General features: G+C 34.4%; 1 protein-coding gene and 1 long non-coding RNA gene across 3 annotated transcripts in view; one reads left to right on the plus strand and one right to left on the minus strand.

Annotated features, from left to right (window-relative positions):
• Positions 1 to 23,446, minus strand: part of LOC117786958 (protein bric-a-brac 1) — a 74,428-nt gene that overhangs the window by 5,030 nt on the left and 45,952 nt on the right. The window lies entirely within an intron of this gene.
• Positions 10,562 to 18,327, plus strand: LOC117787123. 2 transcript variants are annotated; one of them, XR_004617668.1, is made up of 2 exons: positions 10,562 to 10,589; positions 18,101 to 18,327. It is a non-coding gene; the product is annotated as an uncharacterized LOC117787123 (long non-coding RNA). The 2 variants fall into 2 exon arrangements; XR_004617669.1 differs by having other exon boundaries at positions 10,564 to 10,592.

Raw genomic sequence — 23,446 nt, forward strand, 5'->3', positions numbered from 1 at the left:
AAGGGAGCAATTTGTGTATTAATATTTAATCCTAATATGTATGAAGTGAGACAAGGTAATGTGAAAATTTAAATTTAATATTTAAACATTTTTTAAGATGGATCCTTCAAGAAAATTATATATTTATTTAAGTTCTTATAAACTACGGGATTTTTCACAGTAATCGTATTAAATAATATTTATTTGCATAACATATTATATTAAATTAAAAAAAGTGATGGATTCTATTTGACAGTTAAGAAATGGGCAACTTTGATTTAATTTTTAATACGAAAATTGAATGAACTTTCCGTTAAGAAATTGAATATGCAGGGTATGATGAAGTCGACTACATTAATATATGTAAATACATTTCTAACAATATAATGGCTACGATTCTAATGCTAACGATACATTTAACTGCAGTGCTTGTTCTCTGAACGTTGTTCGAGTGGCAACGTCATTGACGTTACCGTTAACGTAACCGTTACCGTTGCCGTTGCTGACGCTGTCTATTTGCCGAGTACCGTTTGCCGAGTGCCTCGTATTGAATTCACTAATTGCATAACAAAGTAACATTTGCATATTGTGCTACATATCCTTAAACGTGTCTATATGCTCCTCATCATCATGCACTACACTACACTACACTACAAGGTGCCCTGCTTTATGTCTGTATGTGAGTGTATGTATTTCTGTGTGTGTAGTTGTGGCTTGTCAATAACTTCATTACAAAAATGTTGCATCATAAAACATATCGCAAGTATACTTAGAGAACCGACTCGGGGGCCACTTGTGCCCATTTAGGCTAAGTATTACTTGTAAGTTTGCCATGTGACTGCGTGGCTGAGTAGCAGTTTAGTTGTTGTTCTTATTGTTGTTCTCATTTTGGCCTGCCTAGAACCTACTCTTACCACCTATGAGTAATAACAGCTGCCAGACAATGCGCACTGCTCGAATATTCTTCGAAATATTTTCTGTTGCATACTTTTATGGGCGCCAGACATGCAAGTTGCGACTGGACTTGCCATTTAAATTTTTGGAGTCTTATTATATAGAAAATTATATATTACTAAGTTGCATTAAGTTGTGTTTAGTTTAAGCCAAATTACTTTATTTAACCAGACAGTTGAGGGGATGTTTAAAATTGGTTTGTATAGTGTTATCCTTCAACTGAAGAATGGTTTAGTTTTATAAAGTTTAGTCACACTGTAAATTTTTGATTTATTTTTATGTGAACAACGTTGAAAGTTTTCGTTGTTGGTTTACAAATTTTATCTCTAGAAAGATCTTATATGAAGAGCAAAAAATTAGGAGTGCGGTATAAAATATAATAATTCCGAATATTATGGAAAAATTTGCAATTCGTTTATATGTTTTATTTAACACTTATGCTGCGTAAACTTGAATTTTGAACTTGACTTTTTCTGGCTACAATTTTACATTAAAAATAAATAAATTTCTTTATTAAACAAGGCGCTTGAAAAGTTAATCTATTATGGAAAATATTCCCTCGATCGCTTAAAAGTTTCTTAGCATTTCCGGCAATTGCTTAAAGTGCTTTCAACATTAACAGTTGCTGCAGCAAGGCGCATAATTATATATAGATTATATACAATATATATATATATATATGTACAATATATAGCAGCTGTCATATAATATAAGCACATGGTCGAAATGATGTGTTTGTGCATCAAAGCGAAGAAACGTTGCAGCCATCAAATCGGTAGCAGCAACAACAACGAGAACAACGAGAACAACAACAAATGCAACTTGCAACATGCACATCAACTAGGCAGCCAACTAATGGTCCATTCGTGGCACTTGGTTATTGACGTTGGACTCGAATTGTATTAACAATGCATGGGGCCCAGAACCAGGGACGTAACTGTAGCTGACGCTGGCCACTGAACTGCCCCAGCTTAGAGGCGGTGGGCGGTGAGAAAGGGGGAGTGGCAGCAGCGGCAGCAGCAGCGGCAACGACTGCGTTTAGCTTTGATGCAAAATCGAAACGTGGTCAACTTCATTTCGCTTAATTTCGCGTTGACTCTGCGCTCACACACACACACACACACAGTTATACACACACACACACGCCTGCTAAACTGCTGCATGTTGTAGAGGGGGCGTGGCACTTGTGACTCTGCCCCCGCTGCCACTCAGGTATGACATTTTGGCAGCGTCGAGTGCACCAAGACTGTCAAATGAGTTGTAATGAAATCTCGTTCAGAGTGCGTGTATGAACCTCTCTCTCTCTCTATGTATGTGTGTTTGTGTGGGATTGTGTGTATGGTTGTGTGTGTGTGTGCGTATGTTGTGCTGCTTTGGTCAGTTGCACATATAATAAATAAATTATTTGGCATTTGGTGTACGTATTATTGAAGGCAGGTGGATAACAGGCACACACCCACACACACACAAATCATATATTCACACACACACACAACTGCAACTGCGGCGCCAGCTGTCGTTCGTCTTTGCAACAAACTTGCGCATTAGCGTGATTAGTCTCAATAGTCGCTCGCTGGCATTTAGACTCGCAACAGCAACAACAACGACAACAATCACTGCAACAACAACAACAACATGCCCCTTCTACAATTTGTGTTTTGCTTTAAACGTTGCGACAAATTAAATTATGCCCAAATTCCTAGCGTTTCCGCCATTTTGACGCGACATTCACTGTCTAGCCTAAAATAAAAAATCATATTTATATATACACATCTATCTAGATATATTTGGGGGAAATGCGAGTAAAGAAAGTACGCCCCCAAGTGTCAAGGAGCCAGGAAACAGGCGTTGCAGGCAACGCAATTGAAACCTTTGACGAGCGACTTTTGAGACAGGTCTTTAGACCGCATCCATATAATAATCATTGAGGCATTAAGCCCACACCAATTGGGCGTAAAAAATGCCAAACAACCTTAACGTCCACTTTGCGGCACTTGTGTGGTGTGTGTGTTTGTGAGTGTGTGTGAGTGTGTGTGTAGTTCTAGCCACAGGGGTCGCTTGTCATGGCGGTGGTTGCTGCCACAATTTCTGATTCGTTCAGTCTAAAAAAAAAGCAGGACCCTCAATGCAATTTAACCAAAATGCACAGCAGGAAATGCCACAACGGGTGGCAAGGGCAACAAGTTTTTTAATGTCTCGAAACCAACATGAAGTTGAAGTAAAAATAAAAATGAAATAAAATAAGAATATAATAAATGTTAAATATTAATATAAAATATATTTTTCGTAGAAAATAACTTGCATAATTAATCTTTTCTTAAACAACAAAAGGAATAATATTATTTACTTTTAAATTAGGTACTTTTATTCAGTAACTACACGTCTGTATCCATGCTCCCAATAAATCGGAAATTTTTAATTGAATTATTAGTGTTTAAAATATAATTTAAAATTCTAGTATAAATGAAACTATAAATGCCTTTTGCTGTTATTAAAGGCAAATTATTATTGTATTACAATAAATTTTTAGTAAACAATTGGCTTATCAAACTTAAACAGACGCTTCATAAGCCTCATTTTCTATATAAGTGTACCTTTAAATATCACAAAATCAAAAAACCAATTATAAAAGTAATTGAATATTAAAATTTTGTTAAAATATGATTTATTAAAAAATAAATTAAAAATCAGTGTGACATTAAATATAACACAAAATCAAAAAACAAATTATAAAACTATTTGAATATTAAAATTTTGTTAAAATATGATTTATTAAAAAATAAATTTAAAAAAAATTTCTATACAAAATCCGTATTTCTTACCACATTTGAAAACAACATAAGCTCATATTTTCTAAGTGTATTTCTAAATTCTAAAAAGTCGGACAGGAAATTGTCAAAGTATTAGATGTTAGTGTTAGTGAGTGTGTGTGTTTATGTGTAAATTTGTGCGCTGCAAACCAAAAATTAATTAGCGTGAAAAGCATTATTGAATTGTAGGCAAAGTAAAGGCATTTGACAAATCGTTTGCCGGCGCATTTGGCCAACTTGAAGACGGATACTGACGGCAAAAACTTGCATTAGTTTTGTAAGCTAGCGTCGAGCTCATTTCCTTAGCATATGCACACATATGTGTAAATGTACATATATGTATAGTATTATAGTATATAAATGTAAGTCTGTGTGTGTGTCGCACTTTTAATTTGATTTAGTCGCAAAACTTGCTGGCAGTACTTCATTAAAATTGTGCAACAACAAATAAACTTGGGCCTGGAAGTTTTTGGCGCGCTTTTTGCTACTTGAAACATCAATTACAACATGCAGCAGCTCCACTGACAGCAACAAGCGGCATATTTCCGACCTCGGCAGAGCCACCACCACCACTACTATCACAGCCAACAGAAGCAGCACCACAACCACCACCACCATCACCGCACTCCTTAACCCTTAGGCAAGCCAACAAGCGCTCTGAAGTGTGCTAGGATTTCACTTGAAAACTGCAATCAAGTGAATTTCGATATGTATGTGCATGTAGATATGTGTGTGTGTGTCTGTGTATATGTCCGGGGCATATAAAAACTTCATGGATTTAATAATCAAACCATCGATGGTTAAAATGTTGCTCGAGCAGCGCAAACATCCGACTGCTAAGCACCAAAAGTGGGGAAAATGGGGGGGAAAAAGGGTGAAAATATGGGGACTTCTCTACACTTGTTCGTCATTTCCTGTACAATTTTATTATATTTCATATATGGATGACTGTTGTTATGTATGCATGTCTGTGTCTGTGTGCGATCGGCAATAACAGCTTACTTTAGAGAGAGAGAGGGGAGATATGGAATATGGAATATGGCAAATGTTGCCTCTACTATGAGTATACAAGTATTTATACAAAATGTGAAACGTTGCTACATTATAAAAGATGCTCTGTCTGTGTGTGTAGTTTCATTTAGAACGTTCTGTGTAATAATAACAGAAAAATCATTAAGTACCCGCCCAACAGTTCAATAAATTTGTGTTTGTTGCTCACAAAAGTTGCAAATGGAAATTATTTTTGCTGAGCTAACGATATTGTGATGTGGGAAATGAATCAACATTAATTAGAAAAAATATTTAATAATGTTTGAAGTGGGAAAATTAATAAATGCATTTTTTTATTGGTTAATTAAGTTCTGTGTGGATTCACTTCAAAAATGTATAAAGCTTTAAAGTTAATTCATTAAAATTGTTGATTTGCTTAGTTTTTAAGACAAGTTTTGTATAGGTCTGTATAGGTCTGTATAGGTTGGTTTATTCTTTATAATACATATAGAGCATATTCTCTCACTTTGTTTTCGCCTGCCTTGTACTTTGCAGACTAATTGCCTGCAATCGTCGGATCTATACCCCACCTTCTATTCTACAGCCAATAAAACAACAAAACAAAACAACAAAACTTTAATTTTGTTGTGCGCACAATTTTTTATCATTGTTTGTTAAAAACTGCGGTAATTTATACAACCGACAGCAAAAACAAAAAGTTTTACAGGTTAAAATGCCAGCAATAAACCGATTAGCAATTGAAAGAGGGGAAAATGGCGGGGCAAAAGGGGAGGGGAGGGGAGGGGTGTGGAAGCTACCAATCAATCGACAAAATAATGCGTTAACTTTTAAAAACCACAACTACAACGCACACACGCAACTTTTTACACACACAACAACTTTGTATGTGCGGAAAAACGATTAGAAAAACAAAAGCAAAAAAATAAAATGCATGGGAAAAGGCACACGGACTTAGACATGCCTTCCATTCTATAACTGCTTTTATGCAACAACAAAAAAAAGTTTTAAATTATTGCAATCTATTTTACAAATGAGCATAAAAACGCATTAAATAACGAGCGAGGAATAAAGGATTCAATTTAAATATTTTGGAAAAAACAAGAAATTTGTTTATGAACTTTTTACATTTTACAATGCACAAATCTGTCTAAAAGTAAAGAAATACTCTTATTTTAAATAAGAGCAAAACAAGTTGAAAATCAAAACAGTCAATTTTAAAAACTTCAGAAAATTCATTGGTAACAATCCAACTAAAAATAATGTTTTTGACTAATTTTGCTAACAGCTTTCATATTTCAAAAACGTTTCTTAAAGAAAAGCTTGGACAGTTTCGTAATTTTTTAAATAAACAAAACTAAATTATTGAAATAGTCAAAAGTTTATACCGTGTTAAAAATTACAATTACTATTGAAATCTATTTAGTTTTCGCCAAGTTTGAAGTTCTGCAACTTTGGCACAAAATAAACCCAATATATCTATTTATGTATGTGATTGTGTGTGTGTGTGTGTGCAATGCAATTCACAACATCGAGTTCAATTAGAAAACGTTACTTAAATCCAGTTAAAATTGTTGTAAATTGTGTTGAATGTCCTGTGAAGTGCAAATCGTATCGTTTTTCTTCGTAATAGCTTAAAACAATATTGCCTATTAGCACTTCATCATGCTATAAACAAAAATGCATATTTTATTGTTCATTTTGTTGGTCAACAACAACAACAACTGAAAACATTTAACTTACTGCTCAAAGTGTTTTTATATTTTTATTTTGAATATCTGCCCGGCTATAAATCACGAATCTTTAATAGTCTGTTGGCAGCAAAATCAAAAATAGTACAAGGTAAAAAAATATTGAAAATTATTTGGACAGAGATTTTAGCTATAGGTATTTCTGCATATATGCACAAATACATGCATACAAATACCAATAAGCTGGACGTTATAAAATGCTTGCCTATTTTTTGGCGTACAAATTGCAACAGACGGTTTTTTATGCATTTTATAGCTGGCTGTTGTTGTTGTTGGTGTTGGTGTGGCCGAGGTTGCTGTTGTTGTCAGCACATTACGCGGCACATGCAGTGGCATCTAGAGGCGTGCCAGCCGCCCATTCAACCCGCACGTGCCGCGCATCAAAAATCGCTGCAAAAATGGGGAAAATAAAAAAATGATGCTCAACCGCGTGGTATATAATCTAATAAGCAATCAATGATGTGAAAAAATGACTGGCAAACCATTTTAAACGCTGTGGTGCACCACAGAGACCCAACAACACCAACAACACCAACAACGCCATCAACACCACCAGAAGGAGTTGAAAACGAGGACTCTCTGGTCATGTTCAGGGGATTTGCCACTCATACCACGTTTTTTAGCCTTTTTGGCATTTTGCATTTTATTTGAGCCAATGCCTTTTTATTATTTTTGCCTTTTTTGGCTGCACTCGCAACACAATTGTTGCATGCAGCTCGTGTGAAAAAAGGCAGCGGGACGCAGGAAAACAGATAGACAGAAGGACAGACAGACGGACAGACAGACGGACAGACTGACCGTTTACCAGTGCCCAGTGGTTGCCTCTCCCGTGTGGCACGTGTGTGTGGCAGAGTGTGTATAGACTGTGTGGCAATGCACATAAACTGTAAATGCCGCACAATGACAGAGTGTCAATTTATTAGGTGCTACAATTTATGGCATCAGTTGCGCATCGCGATAACCAACGATAGCCAAATGACCAGATGACCAACTTCAGGCCGACCGCATAATAATTTTTTGTTGCTTACATTTTAATTGCATTTAATTGATTCCATAACATTTTTTTTCTTTTTGCTCGCCGTTTGCAAATTAATTAAATGAAATGCATAAGTCAAAACTGAATTAAACGTGCATTTTAGTTTGTCAGACTTCGAAGTTTACTTAGTACATAATTAATTTCTTCAACTAATACTATATATTTATATTTTAAATGGCATCTACTGAATTTCACATTATACTGAATTCTATAGAAAAATGTGTTGCCTTTATTTTGAAGTCAGAAGCATTGCTAATAATCTTTTGTTATATTGTCCTTAATTCTATGACCAAAAAGTTTGCTTAATAAATTAACATATTTCACCTTGCTTCATTGCAACTTATTTTATTATTTTTAAATAAATTTTGTTGCTCTACCATATTAATCAGTTTAATATCTTTTATTCAGAACTGTTCCCAGCTTAACTTTTGCTTTAATTCCTTCAAAAAACCGTCTTTACCTTCATCCACTGTAATTCGATACAGATTATTCAACTTGATAGGAAAAAAATCCCCTTTACTTCATATCAATTTATTTTATTATTTATATTAAGCCGGTAAGAGCAAGTGCTTTGACTAAGCTTGCAGCATGCTTAAATAAATAATCTTACGCATCTAAAATAATACAAAAAAATTATTTATATATTTTTTCTTGTTTAAAGCTTTCAATATTTTAATAAGAACTGCTTCCAATTCCACTTTTGCATTAATTTTTCCAAAGAACCTTGACTACCTTCATTTAATTTGAAATTTTTACGTAATTTGCTCTCGCATAAATTTTAAACATTAATTAGAAACAAAATGTGGCGCCAAGCAAGAAAACAAAAATCCATATGAAAAAGTCTGTGAATATTTTTGTAACTTAGCTATTTTCTCAACTCCTTGCCTTGGCCTATCTTGTGTCTACCTTTTGGGGTTTCTTAACTAAGATTTCTCATCCCTTAAAGCCACTGTTCGTTCTGATGAAAAATGGCGAAATGTCTGTTGGAAAATGTCTGGGCTGTTACGTTGCGTTGAAGCGCGGCTAAATTTAATTTTAAATTTTATGAACGCACATCAAAAAATAAGCATGAGGCAGAGCTACTTGGGGGTTGCCTCGTCAAAGTTGTGGCATTAAAATATGAAAAACAATTAAGCCCAACGTCTTCATCTTCATCTTCTACGCTAACTTTTGGTGGCGTCTCAACGGGGAAGTTGTAATGTATTAGAAAATGGCTGCCTAGCAATTGCAACGGACCAATTCCCTTTCCTGCCTCATTTCTATTAAAATGCTGAAACAAAATGAGTATTATGTATTTCAATTCATTATGAATAATTCAACGTTTGGCATGCATTTTATATAAGACAGCGCGGTAACGTTGAAGTTTTCCACTGCGTTGCATTACGGTGAGGAGTGTGGCATGAACGTTGTACAACACACAAGACACTTTGTTGCCTGTTGCAACTATACATATCTATATATATATATTTTTTTTTTGGGAATATTACGGCAATATTACGGTTGCAGACAACTTGACAACGCGTATCTCAGTCTCAATTTTGTTGTTCTCGGTTATTTTGTTGCTGTTGCTCAACAATAAAATGTAATAAATTATTTAAGCTGCCCAAATGCACATTTGTAACAACAACTAGCAGCAAAGTGCTGGCTGGCAGCTGTGAAATATGTACTATGTTAAACACTCAGTTTCAGATTTTAGCAATTGATGAAAATTAATGGACCTTTTTCCCAATGACTAATCTTCTGATCACTTAAATTGTCTGTAGGATAAATTGAAAACTTATTCAAATTTTCTATGCTGAAATTCAATTTCAAATCAATTGTATAAAAAAACATATATGGCATACTTTTAAGTGTTGACTAAAATTTATAATCCTTAAATTTGTTTAGAAATTTAATATGTGGCAGCTATAATTTTTCTGATTTTTATGGGCGAATTATTTATTTTATCATGTAAATTTCCTTAGAATTTTCTAGGAACTGAGTGATAATGGTAGTGACAAGATTTAACCCTATTTTTACTTCGAAATGACTATTGTTGCCTATTTATTTAGTTCCTAAAAACGTCATAAGAATTGAACGATTTTTTTTAAAGATTAATTAATGAGTCTTGATAGTTTTCTTTATAGTTTTCTTTATAATATAGTTTTCTTTAAAAAATTAACCATATTCATTACTTGAAATTGAATTAAATTTAATGTTGCGGTGTCCCAATTGACTGTTCAATAAATTTTTAACAGCTTCAAAAAGATATTAATTTGACAACTTTAAATATTTAATAGTTTTTTTGAAAACAAAACTAAAACATAAGTTATCTAACCTACCTAAAATTTCTTAAATATCGAAATAAATTATGAACATTTCAAGAAGATGTTTCAGAGTTACTTTTAACTCTAAAAAATACTATCTATAAGACAGTTACAGAGCTGAAACTTGAGTACAGCTCAGACCCAGACAGAAAACATTTTTCGTTAATCTATGCAAGAGGCAAGCAAAAGTATTTTGCATAGTAAAAGTGGCAGACGCTCTATATATGTATACATTATAATGTTGTTGTTGCTACTGTTGCTATTGTTGTTTTTGGACTAGAGTTTATGGCTGTTTTGTTGGTTGGTTGGTTGGTTGGTTGGTTGGTTGAGTTTGTAGGGTTGGTTAGTCACTTGCCACTTTTTAGGTCATAAGACGTTACGCTAAAAGCGTCGTTCAACATTTCGTTCTATTTTAAAGACATTTCACGTGGGCCTCTTGTTATTTTTGTTTTAACTCATTGTTGCTGTTGTTTTTGTTGTTGTTGCTGCTGCCGTCAGTTTGAAGATTGGCACTTGATTGGCGTATATTTCCTGTTGCATATTTAAGTTTTAGCCAAGTTATCGTTGTTGCCCCAGACCAAAGCCGAAAAACCGTATGGCTTGGCAAATGCATTTCTATTTGTATAACTGACATAGAAAATTTGCATTGCCGTTGGCCTGGCCGGGGCTCTAAATGTTAACAGCGGTTGTTGATGTTGTTTTTGTTGGTATTGTTGTTGTTGTGGTTGTTGTTGTTGTTGTTGTTGTTGTGGCTGTGGGGGAGGCCTACTTAAAGCCTCATTGACTTTCTGCCACAATTGGCGTACTTCTTTTGGCTGATTTTTGGCTTTTTCGAGCGCATTTAATTAAATAAATGTAATAAGTAAGACTCAATGCATTGACATTTCATCTGTCGCGTAATTTATAATTTGTGTTGCCATTATGGTCAGTCCACATATGCGCATGTGTGTGTGTGCGCGTTATGTGTATGATTTTTATTTGTTTGTATGCAACTGCCACCGATGCTGCAGCTGCAGCTGCTTTCATTTTGACTGCGCTGCAAATATTTCGCATTAATATGGCGGAAAATCCATAATCGAATTACAGCGTTGCGGCTCTTTTGTTTCCCATCACTACATGTACATCTGTGTGTGTGTGTGTGCGTGTGTCCACGTGTGTGTTTGTATCGCTTTAATTGAATCCTTAACACTTTTGAGCTACTTACGGCCAACACGTTGCGTATGCGTAACTTATTATTATTGTTGCTATTGTTGCTGCTTCTGCTCTTCCTGTTGTTTTTATTGTTGTTGTTGCTGCTGCTACAACTGCCAGGGATGCATAAAATGCTTTCAGCATACGAAGTGGCAATAAATACTGCCATTTAATAGCATAACTAGCTGTAGACTGCTCTTATTTAGAAATAGATAAATTTTTATTAAATTTACCAATTATTTATTTCTATTTTCAGTGTTTAGATTTTCAGCTTAACTTGTTTTTTTTTTGTTGGGTTTTTATTTAGTTATCTTCAGCCCTGGTTTTTCAATTGATTTGTCTGCTTTCAATAAACTCAAACAAACAAACCGTTCAATCTATTGGAACGTACTCTTCCATTGCATTTTCTGCCCCCCTCCATATTTTTTTAACCGGACGTGGTGTCTCTTTATTTTTGTTCTACTACCCTGTATCCATAAGAGTATGAAGAGGGTATATTGGACTTGTGAAAATATGTATTAACATCAGAAAAGTGCAACTTTATTTTTTTAGAATAATTAAAAAAAAAAAAATAATCTCTACAATAGCTTAGGAATTTTAGGTTGCTTGTTCTGGAAATTTATTTGCTTAAATATATTTTGAATATAATTTTTCTTTGATCAGTTTACAAAAATTGTATAGGGTAGCTGCCAGTCGAGTACTCTCGTGTAGTTAGGCTCTTGTTTATTTATATATGTATGTACGTGTGTAGCGTCACACGCAGCTTATTGGCATATTGACAATTACACGGGCGATACATATAAATTAAGTAAACGGCCGATCGGAGGGACATATCTGACCGGCAGCTGCGTCGACTGAGGCAGCGACTGCGGCAGCCGCTCAGCTTGATGCGGCTGGCCAAATTTAATTGACAACTTACTGTTGTACTGGCTACAAGCCGGGGGCAGTCGCGCCGCACAATCTGTCACAGCTCAAAGATACACACACACACACACACACACACACACACACACTACACTAACATATGCAGATTGACCCGGGACCCGGCTTACAAATTAAAATTCAATATTAACGGTCTGTAATAAAAAACAAAAAACGAAAAAAAAAGAGAGACAAAATAAAAATAATTTAATAGCAACAGCGCAGCGACTACTGTTAATAATTGGGGGGTAATTGGGGGGCATAGAAGTGTTGTGTGTGTTGGCCAGTGTATTTCCATAATCGTGACTTCATAAAAATTAAACTTCGATTTAAAAGTAATGAGCAACATGACGTGTTGTTTGTATTCCAATTGCGAGTAGGGGAAATAATATTATCATAATGATGATGAACAGATAATATACCCGCAGTTGAAAATAATCCTGCTTTTTACTCCAAATGTGGCAGTTGATTAAATGTGTATGCAAATAATTATTATAAAATATACAGATATTAATAAATTTTGTCAAAAATTATATTTATGGTGCTGCGTATAGAACATTAATAAAATATATTGTCTAAAAGGTAAAATACGCATATGAATAATACAAATAATAAAAATTTCCCACAACACAAAATTAATTTGTAGTAATTTTGTTAACTGCAATATATCAAATATTTTATTCTCTATTTCTTTAAAAAAAATTTATTTTAAGTTATAAAAAATATTTTAAGATTCATATTTCTCAAAACTATGAAACTGAAATAATATAATATTTTCAGTCTTTTTATTTCTCATTAAAAATTCATTAAAATTATAAAAATCTTTTTAAATATTATAAAATTAATTTTAAATTAAAAATATATATTTAAATGTGTAATACTTTCAATTAATTTTGGTATAATAATATAATATTTTCAGTCTTTTTATTTCTCATTAAAAAATTCATTTAAATTATAAAAATGTTTTTAAATATTATAAAATTAATTTTAAAATACAAAAAAATTATATTTAAATGTGTAATATTTTCAATTAATTTTGGTTTTTTATTTAAATAAAATTTGAATGGTAAAATAATTAAACAAAGTATTTTTTAAAAGGTCTAAAAGGTCTTAATAGTTTTCACAGTCAAAAGGCGCAGAGCCCGATAAATAACATTGATATCTTTTTGGCTGATGGGCAATGTTGCATTGACAACGGCCCAAACGACACATGGCCCAAAACAATGGTGTGAAAAACGCAAACACTCAGACACCTCAGCTTCAACTGGATGAGCAGCTGTCTTTTTGTTCCAGTCTCTCTTTTTTCTCTCTCTCTCTCCCTCCCACTTTCTCTGTGTGTGTGTGTGTGTGTGTTTGTGTGCATGAAGCTTGTGGGTAAATATTTTTAATACGCGTCGCATTCAACCGCAATACAAGGCAATTAAATATTTCAAGCCGCACGTTTCCCAACGCCTCTCACATCCGACACAAAAACCGAGTTGAGCTCAAAGTGTGGAGTGGGTGGAGAGAGGGGGTCAACATTTTCCGGCCGAACACAAAAGCAACAACAGTTTATCCTGCCAGTTGGCGTTGGCGGTCAGGATGCAACTGCAACTGCAACTGCCACAGAAACAGTGTCTGCTTTATCCCTACATACATACATACACACATGTATATATATATATATATATAAATATAAATATATATGCAAGTGTATCTGAAGCTGCATCTGAATCTGCATCTGTTTGTGGGCAACGATTGTCGCTTGATCTTTATTTTTTACGGTTTGCTGTTGTTTCTGCACCAAAGAGGATGCAACGGCAGTCGATGTTGATGTTGCTGTTGCTGTTGCAATTGTAATTTTTTGCGCTTTTGTTTTAATTGGCGCCCATAATAATCAAATAATTTGTTTATTGAAAAACATTTTTTACAATTAAGTAAACAACAAATTGATTTCCAACATGAATAATTGCCTTTACCGTAGCGGCAATATTCTTGTTTAATCGTCTGCCCGACGGTTGCATTCGCTCCTGGGATTGAGCATGTGGGACTCTGTCTGGATAAATATATATATATATGTATATAAATATTTGCGTATATATAAATATATTGGCGTTGATCAACGGGGAATGCAATTATTGAAATAACAGCAATAATAACAATCAACACCCAAACCACAAACCCACTCACAAAGCCCTTTCATATTTTTTTTTTTGCTGCAGTTGTTGTGGCGTCAAATGTTGCACGTTGTTTGCATTTTTGTTGCTGTCACACACAGCGAGTGTCAAAATATGCGCCCAATTTTGCTTATTAAAAATTCCACGAGCTGTTATACGTGTAAGTGGGGGGAGACAAGGGGAGACACAGGCATGCGGGGTAAAGAAAACACCTCATTCTTCGAGTGTCATATAAAATATTAAACAAATTATTATTGTGTACGCAATTTGATTCATTACATCTTAATGTAGTAGTATGTGTGTGAAAAGGTGTGCGATAGAAATTGTTGTCTACTTTTAGGGGCGTGATATCACATTTATAATGTAAATTTGACGAGTTTATTAACAGGCTGTAAAGGGTTTTTAAATAACGATATAATGAGGAATAATTTAAATATTTATTATTTATTTTCAACTTTAAATAGTCGACACATTATATTATATATTTATTATAAATAAATAATTTGATGAACTTTGGTTTCAATTGACAATTTAAAATTAAAACTATAACAACAGTTTAAAGACTGTTTGAAGTATTTAGTAATAAGTAAGTCAAGGTAATTTAATTTGATGACCACAGTAATTACTTGTTATCCCCAGCACTATTCTTAAAATATTTTAGAATGTATTTCCAATATTTAAAGTGCTTTTAAATGAACTCTGGTATTTTCGGTTTTATCCCGCTCTAGGCACATTTTTCGCCGTCTGATATGTGTAAAGCAATTTCAAAGCTAATTTGTGCTATGTGGACGGGCAGTCAATTGGTGAAGGAGTGAAGGGGAGGGAAGGCTGCGTAGCAAATGATACAAGGGGGAGGGGGTGGGGGTGGGGAAGCTGTGCAATGTGCATTTGATAAACTGTCAGGGAATGGCAAACTTCACTTTGGGCATATTTAATGAAAATGTTGCCAAATTGTGGGGCGTAGATGGGTTGCACGAACATTGAACGGTTGCATGCGGCATGCGAAATGGGGCATGAGGCATGATTTTGACGTAACACTTTGGTTGCGATTTGACATGACAAATATGTGCATTGGCATGCACGACAAACACACGAGGGAGGCAAACATATGCAGCATCATTCTCATCAACATCAACATCAACATCATTATCATTATCATAATCATTAGGATTGAGCATAATGATCGTCATTATTCAAGCAGCTTGATTGTCATCATTATGATTTTCTGTGCGCCGATTATGATGTTTCAAGTGGGCCCATTTTGCATTTGCGCATTGCATGATTCAATAATGATTGAATTAATTGCGTTAATAACTGACACTAGCCACAGTACGGACGGCAATGCAAGTCCTGCCTGTCTGTATCCTGTCCTCTCCCTTCTTCCTGGCTCAAAGACGCTTTGTGCCACTATCTTAAGTGTGTGCGCGTGGCAAAGCCGTAGACAAACTCGGCTCGGCCATACAAATCGAATTTGCTGCTAAGTAGCCGCAGCATACGGACACCGGACACCGGACACCGGACAGAGTCCTGTGGCTTCAAATTAGTGATTTTGATTTGCGCATTACGTATACGTCATGTGTGCATCCGTTCTATTCAACTATATATACATTTGTTGTGCTGTGACAGTTTGTAGTTGTTGGCGTTTGATTGATAGCATACGATTAATAAAATATTGAACAGGCACAACACTCGCACACACACACACACACACACACACACACACACCTTCTGCAATTCGCTTGCAACATTTTTGCATGGAAATTGCTGCAAAAAAGTCATAAATCAGTTATTGGCCAACTAATTTATAATAAATTGATGGCCTCAGTGGTGTCTGTCCATTATTAGATGAGATGACTATAATATAATTTGTTTATTTGTCCTTTTTGATGTATGTCTATGCTAATAATTGTAAACAACAATATGCTTTCACTACAATTGCATAACAATCCCACTAAATTTCAGTTACAAAACATGATTTGTGGCGTTGACAATTAAATATCCTGTCCTTCACATGTGTCTGAATGAAAAGAATATCTATAAAATCATGACAAATATGATGTGTTGTATTTCATATTTGAAATCTTTAAGCTTAATTAATTTTACGTCACCTATTTTTCTCAGTTTAATTAAAAATATGTTTTTATAATTAAATAAATTTATTTTAAACTTTTTCTGCATTAAAAGATTCAGTTTACGATAGACTACCTTCTTTTCTTGGAAACTCTTGGCTTAAATCCCCTTAAAAGTTGTGTCATGATGCATGCAACAGTGCAGCATTTTAATCAGGCAAATGTATATGTATATGTTTATAAACATATGCAAATGTGAACACGTTTTCAGTATTTTGTATTTGTATTTTCAGCATACGTACTCATATGTCTATGCATTATGCTTTTGTATCAATGATAATTATTTGTCTGATGTTTTGTTGTTGTTGTTGCAGTTGTCACTCGCTGCACACACAAAAGGAATCAAACAAAACTTTGTGCCTTTGTCTAGCACGGGGAAGGGGCAAGTGTGTGTGTGTGTGTGTGAGCTGTGTCAAATTAAAAGTGAGAAACAGATGCGGCAGAAAGACAAAGGTGCCAAAAGGTTGATTTCTGCGCCCTCCTCTCGCACCTCCCTGATTTTTTTAATATACTTGTAGCTAACGCGTGAGCGAGCTTTTCCCTTTACTTTTGTTTGTTGCAACATACAAACAAACAAACACACACACACACACACACAGACAGACAGACGTAGACAAAACTTATGCATATGAAACAAAAGCGGCGCAAAATAATAATCATAAGCAGAGATACTTATAGAAAAGACAGTTATAACACTCTGCAAAAGTAGAAAATGTAGAAAAAATATGCAAAATATTACCTAAAAGAAAATTCAGAAAGATGATAAAGTTTTGCTGTTGTGAAAAGAGTCGTGACAAAAAGAAAAGAGAAGAGAGCAGAGTGTAGAAGTTTAATATTATGGAAATGCTTTTCTTATTATTTTTATATTTAATTTATAACATTAAAAAAAAACCTGTGGTAAAAGTTTAATTGATAAAACATGTAAGAAAGAAAGTAGAACTCGGCTTAAAAAGCTTTATAAGTACGAATTTTTTATAAATCCTAGATATTTTATAATTTTAGAAATCGTTAGGAATCTAAGGAAAGGAAAGGAATCTGCAGTGCAAATTTGTTATGTGGTGAAATATAAATTAAAAAAGAATATAAAAAAAGTAAATTTGTATATAATAGCATTAAACATTAAAGTTTGTTTATAACATTTCGAATTGTATTTCTTATTTCTTGAAATTATATAAAATGTCAATAAAAATATATTATATTGAGAAATATTTTTGTCAAATTTAGATAAAAAGAATAAAATTAGGTACAAAAAACTGATTTTTCCCAAACTCATATTACACTTAAGCTAATTTTGTAAGAATGATATTAAATCTGCAGCAGTTTTTTTTTGATTCCATTTAATAATACAAAAAATGTTAGCAATCTAAATTAAATATATTCTGATAATTTCATAAAAGTTTTTCAACTATATTAATTATGACTATTAACCATAACAAGCTGATTTAATCCTTTTAACTGGCTTAAGTTCGTTGTTTGCCTTAAAGCGGTTCTGCCTTGCAAATTGTTTTGCAGTACTTGAATCAGACGCTCAAATAGCCATGAAACCGCACACTTATGTGCACACTTGAATTTCAGCTCAAACACACACACACACACACACACTCACTTTCGAATTCTGACTAAAGGGGATGGACTAGGTCTTGGTCTTGGTCTTGATATTGCTGGCCTCCCAGGCGAATGTGCTACAAATGTGCGCCCGCAAAAGTATGCTATAGAAAATTGTTCAACGACGAGGGCTGCTTAAGTTTAGATGCTATACAAAATGTATGTACATTTGTGTGTGTGTGTGTGTGTGTCAGACAAACTTGGCAGACAGTTGTTTATGTGGTTGTGCTGTTGTTGTTCTTATTTGGTGAGAGCTGCAGAGCTGGCAGCTGAGAAGTTGCTGCGTCTCAGACTCATGTAAATGTCCTTGCAGCAACTCCTGCTCCTGCTGCTGCAACTAACACTTCTCCTGCTCCTTATTTTCTCTCTTTTGTGCAGCGGACAGTTATGCTTGCTGGCACTTTTGCGCTCACTTGACTTTAAAGCTTGCAGGCTTAAGAGGCTCAACAAGTTGCAATGGCGTGAGGCATAACCACAAAAACAAAGAAAAGCAACATAATAAAAAAGGGCAAACGCAAACAAACAAAGGCAGCTGGCAGAAAGACAGGCAGACAGACACAGGAACAGACAATCAGACAGACAGTTCGTTTTGGGTTCACAAAAATCACAGCACGCCAAAAACAATAAAAGCGCTAAAATATCATGAAAAATCATGTCGACACTCAAAAGTGAACCTTTTCCAAAGGCAGTCCAGGCACTGCCAAGTAGCAAGTGGCAAGTGGCAAGCAGGCACATTAGAAGCAAGCGCCGCCGAAAAGTAACAGCAAAGCGACCCCAAAAATGTTGGCAAAGTGCCGCATAAGGATTCACCAGGGAGTCTAAGGGGTGTAGTTGCGTCCTTGATGGGTTTTTTTTTTTTTATTTGTGGCAAGAGAAGGCAGCCAGGCAGCAGGCAGGAAGTAAAGCGGCTTGTGGCAAGTCTTTTGGCTTTTGCCAAGCGTCTGTTCTGCTGTCTCTCTTTTATTTGATTTTTTTTTTTATATATACTTTTTTTTTTTTGGGGTTGCTTGCTTGTACTTGACCTTGAGCTAAAAGGCGAGGCGTCAACAGCAACACAAACTTACAAACACCGAGAGAGCGAGAGAGAGAGAGAGAGAGAGAGTAGCGAGTAGAGACACAGACAGAGCATACTCATTTTAAGGGTGAGGCATGCCGCTTGTTGCTTTCTCACATTTTGTGATTTTGCGTGTGTTTGTGCGACTGTAAGTTGTGTCAGGATATCAGACATAAGGACACTGTTCCAGCTGCTTCCAGTTGCTCTCAGCTTCGTCTTCTTCTACTCTGCTGCTCCCCACACTTTTTTCCATTCTCTCAGCTACTTAAACTTTGTCTCCATTTGACAGCATTTTGGCGTCTTTTTGCTTGCTGCCAATTGCTGTTAACTTGGTAAAATCTGTTTGCGTTGATTTCGGCATATTTTTTCCAAATGTGTGCGTGCGTTTTCACTGGGCCTACTACGTACTACGCAATGCATAACAACAACAACAACAACACCAACCGATTTGTTATTTGTTGTTGTTTGTGCCGCAAATATTTGTGGTTTCCTGGTTTTTGTGGCTTTTTCAGCACAAGCGCAACATGTTGCCGGACTTTTTCATGCAGCGTTGACACCCACACACACACACCCACACAACCACACACATACTATATATAAATACACACACACACTTACACTCACACACAGCAGCCATTTGGCAACTTGTTGCTTGTCTGTGTAAACTGTTGTTGTGTTCTGTTTTTCTTTTTTGTTGCTCTTGCCGCATCGTTGGCAAATGCAAAATTTTAATTTGTTGATTTACTGCTTTGACACTTCATTGAAAAATATATATAGTACACACACTCACTTACTTTATAGGCATTTATTTTTAGCTGTCGCTTAAAAATATGTTTGTTGTTTCTTTTTTTTCACACACAATTTGCTCGTATTTTATGTGTTGCATTTTTAATGTTGTTTTTGTGTCGCATTTGTCAATGTGAAATAATCTGTGGCATGTTTCTAGTTTTGCATTGTTGTTATGCAAAACTTTAGTTTATTAATTTTGTAATCCAATGCTTTTTTTTGTGGCGCATTTAGCTAATTGCTGGCAATTGCATTGGTTTAATAGGTTTTTTATCCCTTCGGTTTTGATTTTGTGGTTTAATTTTAAAGCAATTTGTCACCAAAAAGGCGGCTGCTTTTAATGCAATTTGTTGATCATTTTGAAGAGTAATTAATTACAATTATTTTCTGATTTTTCATGCGTAAATATGCACAGTGGGCAAAAAATTGTGCCTTAAGTGTCGTAGTTAGTTACTGATTAGTTATAAAATATTGTTTATACAAATTACATCGTTTGAAGTTTAAGATTTCTTTTTATTCTGATTAAAGGTATAGTATTTTAAGAAAATTTAGGTATTCATTTTCATTGTGGATGATTAGTTGTTTTTTAATGTTATTTGTTGTGACTAGACAAATAATTGAAAATACTCTTTAGAAATGTTTTTTTTATTTATTTTTTTCAATTTCTTAATTTGTTATGCAAATATACAAATTTTATAACAAGTAAGAAGGTTTAATTTATATATATTTTAATCTTAAAAGTATGTTTAAATGATTTTTGTACGGCTTTGTTGCAGTAAAAGATAAAAACTTAAAAAAATATTTTAAAATTGGTCGTTTTGTTAACAATTTTTTGTTAAATAGTTTCAATGCATAAATATATATGCTTATTTTACTGTTGTTAAAGGAATAGAAAAATGTTGTTTATAGAGTGTCTGGTATTTAAAAAAATAAGTTATTACCTGCTTAAACTATAAACTGCTGCCCACTTGGCCATTATAGTAATGGTTAAAAGCGTATGAAACTATCAATTGCCATTGAGATAAAAAGAAGTCTAAAAATCAACGTTCGAATTAACTACCCACAACAGCAACGACAAGAGTAACAAAAACACCATTAACAATTTAAAACAAGAGCTACAACAATTTTAGCTTTAGTATTATAATAATAAAGTGGCAACTGGCAAGTAGCAAGTGGCAAGTGGCAAGTGGCATAAATTGCAGCCTCATTCATGCGGCCGTAGCGGAAGTGTATATAGAGTAGTCGTAGGTAGACCAAAGTGAATTGCGTAGAGGAGAAAACCAAGAAGAGAGAAAAGAAAAAAAAAATTGCAGCTTAGCTCAAAATATTCAAAGCGTCAGCGTCTCAGCGATATTTATCTGCATATATAAGTAAAGAGTAGCATACGAGTTTTATTTACTATTACTATGCCGTATGTAGATTTGTAATCAACGGTCGACAACAGTCAGAGCAACAGCAACAACAACAACAACAACTGGAGGGAAAAGTGCACAAGCGCCAGCGAGAAAAGCGACATGAAAAACAGAACTACAACAACATGTGTAATGTGCTGTGTTGCGGCAATAATCACTCTATGTTGTTGTTGTTGCTGTTGCTGTTGCTGCTGCTGTTTGCTGTGCCACATATGAATGAATGCCTCTGTATTGTTGTTGTTGTTGTTGCTGTTGTTGTTTCTACACGCCACTATGTGTCGGCATTTAACTTCTCAACTTTTGCTTTTTTTTGCATTGTCCGTTTGACGTGGGCGGGCGGGAATCGGGGTGTTAAGAGCAGAGAGGGAGGCAGTTAGGTAGAGGGTGAAGGGGTGCTTGGAGCTGGACGCTCGCTTGGAAAAGCAAGTGCAGGAAACTACTTTGCATTTAATTGTCTGTAATGACGTGCAATACAAAATGTTAAAATCTAAAAATGCACAAAAAAAATCATAGGCACACACTCACACACACACACACACAGGCACAACAAGAAATGATGTCGACACAGATACAAGTGGAAATGTTTTACAGTTTTCATTTGTGCATGGCCTTGCCGAGAGTGTGGAAAATACATAACTATATGTGGTTAGTTGCAGTGTATTCTTAGCCAGCTGCTGTTGATATAAAGATTGGGTTTATGAGGTGTCTGAGAACTAGAAACAACTATCATTTTCTATGTTTTAAATATTTATATAAATATTGTTATTAATTTACTGCCTTGAGCATAGACAAGTTTATACGGCTCCTTGAATTTTATATTAAAAAGATATTTTTTTTTTGTTAGTAAATCATTTAACTCGATAGGAAATTTGACATTAAAATTTGTATAAGTTAATGTATTTTTTTAAATTTGATTGAAAAGCGTTTTAAATTTAGTACAACTAAAAAATGTATCAGTTTATGCACATATTCAGATATTTCTAAGGGATATTATTACTATTTATATATTTATTTTACTTTTGACAATACTTACATTTTACTGGTTTAATTTTTATTTCTGATCTTATTTGTTTATAAGTCTGTATTTATTTTATTACAATTGTTCTTACTCTTTTTTATTTCATTTGCTGTTAATATACTTTCAGAAGTCCAAGGTGTTTATTCTGTTTACCTGCAAAAATAACGTAATGATTTTCCAGAGCTTTTTGAAACAGGATTGCAAGTGTGTTTCACATTCGTCGTTTATTTGCTCCTTTTTGTATATTTCTTTTACTCCTTTTTTCATGTGATTTAACTACTTTTTTTTGCAGACGCTTGAACTCAATGCTTAGTTTAGCTACTTGTTTTTTTTGTGGCAAGCTTCTGGCTGGCTGCAACGTTTAACTACGTGTATTGTGCCACTTTTTTTATGTGTGTGGCACACACAGTTCTTGCTTGTGGTTCCTTGCCCCTGCTGGCTGCCTTATTAGCTGACAAACTGTGGCGAGTTGTGGCTGGTTATGATTTATGCTTTGGCAATGCCAATTTACGACTGCGCCAAGTTACGAGTAAATTGTAAATTGGAAATGTGCATTGATTGCTCTACATTTTGTCGCGCTCTTAATTGCGGCAACAAATTAACGTTTATGAGTTAGGATTTTTAAACCATAAACTTGGCAATGTTAATAAGTTTTTAAATTGTAAAAGGCTTTAGTGAACTTAATAAATAATACAGGTTCCCCACTTCTTCTACTCTGCTTCAACTTTATGGTGCGCGTCACAAATTAAAATCAGCAACCCCCCCTATACTAATCCATGCCCCCTTTTACTCATCCCTTAACCACTGGTTTAAAGGGGCTTACGTGCGCAATTGTGCGCTAAAACCAAACATGCATATTTTCACTTATTATTTTCATACATAGAATAAAAAAAGAAAAAAACATAACGCATAATAAAATTAGAGTTGTTTGGACTAGAAGTTACCCAGCTCGAATTCAAAAAACAAAGAGTAAAACCTAGTAAAACCAATATAAGCTGGAAATAAGGAATCATAAATTATAAAATTCTTATAAATATGTTGAGAGTAAAACAATAATTAAAATAAAATTGGAAAGACAACAATTAGGAATAGCCTAAGCCAAATATACATATTTTATTATAAATTGCTCGATAATTATTCCAAATTTTTATTTCCATATTAAATGCTTCCAATTTATTTCCCTCTAATTTTTATTTCAAATTTTGGTATTCTTCGTATTATTTTTCGACATTTGAATAGGAAATCGAGATATTTATTTCTAGCATACCCTTTACAATTGGCTGTTGAGGAGTATAGAATACTAAACTAAGCAGGAAATCGACACACGCGA

Source organism: Drosophila innubila (genome assembly GCF_004354385.1).
Source record: "Drosophila innubila isolate TH190305 chromosome 3L unlocalized genomic scaffold, UK_Dinn_1.0 0_D_3L, whole genome shotgun sequence".
NCBI lineage: Eukaryota > Metazoa > Arthropoda > Insecta > Diptera > Drosophilidae > Drosophila > Drosophila innubila.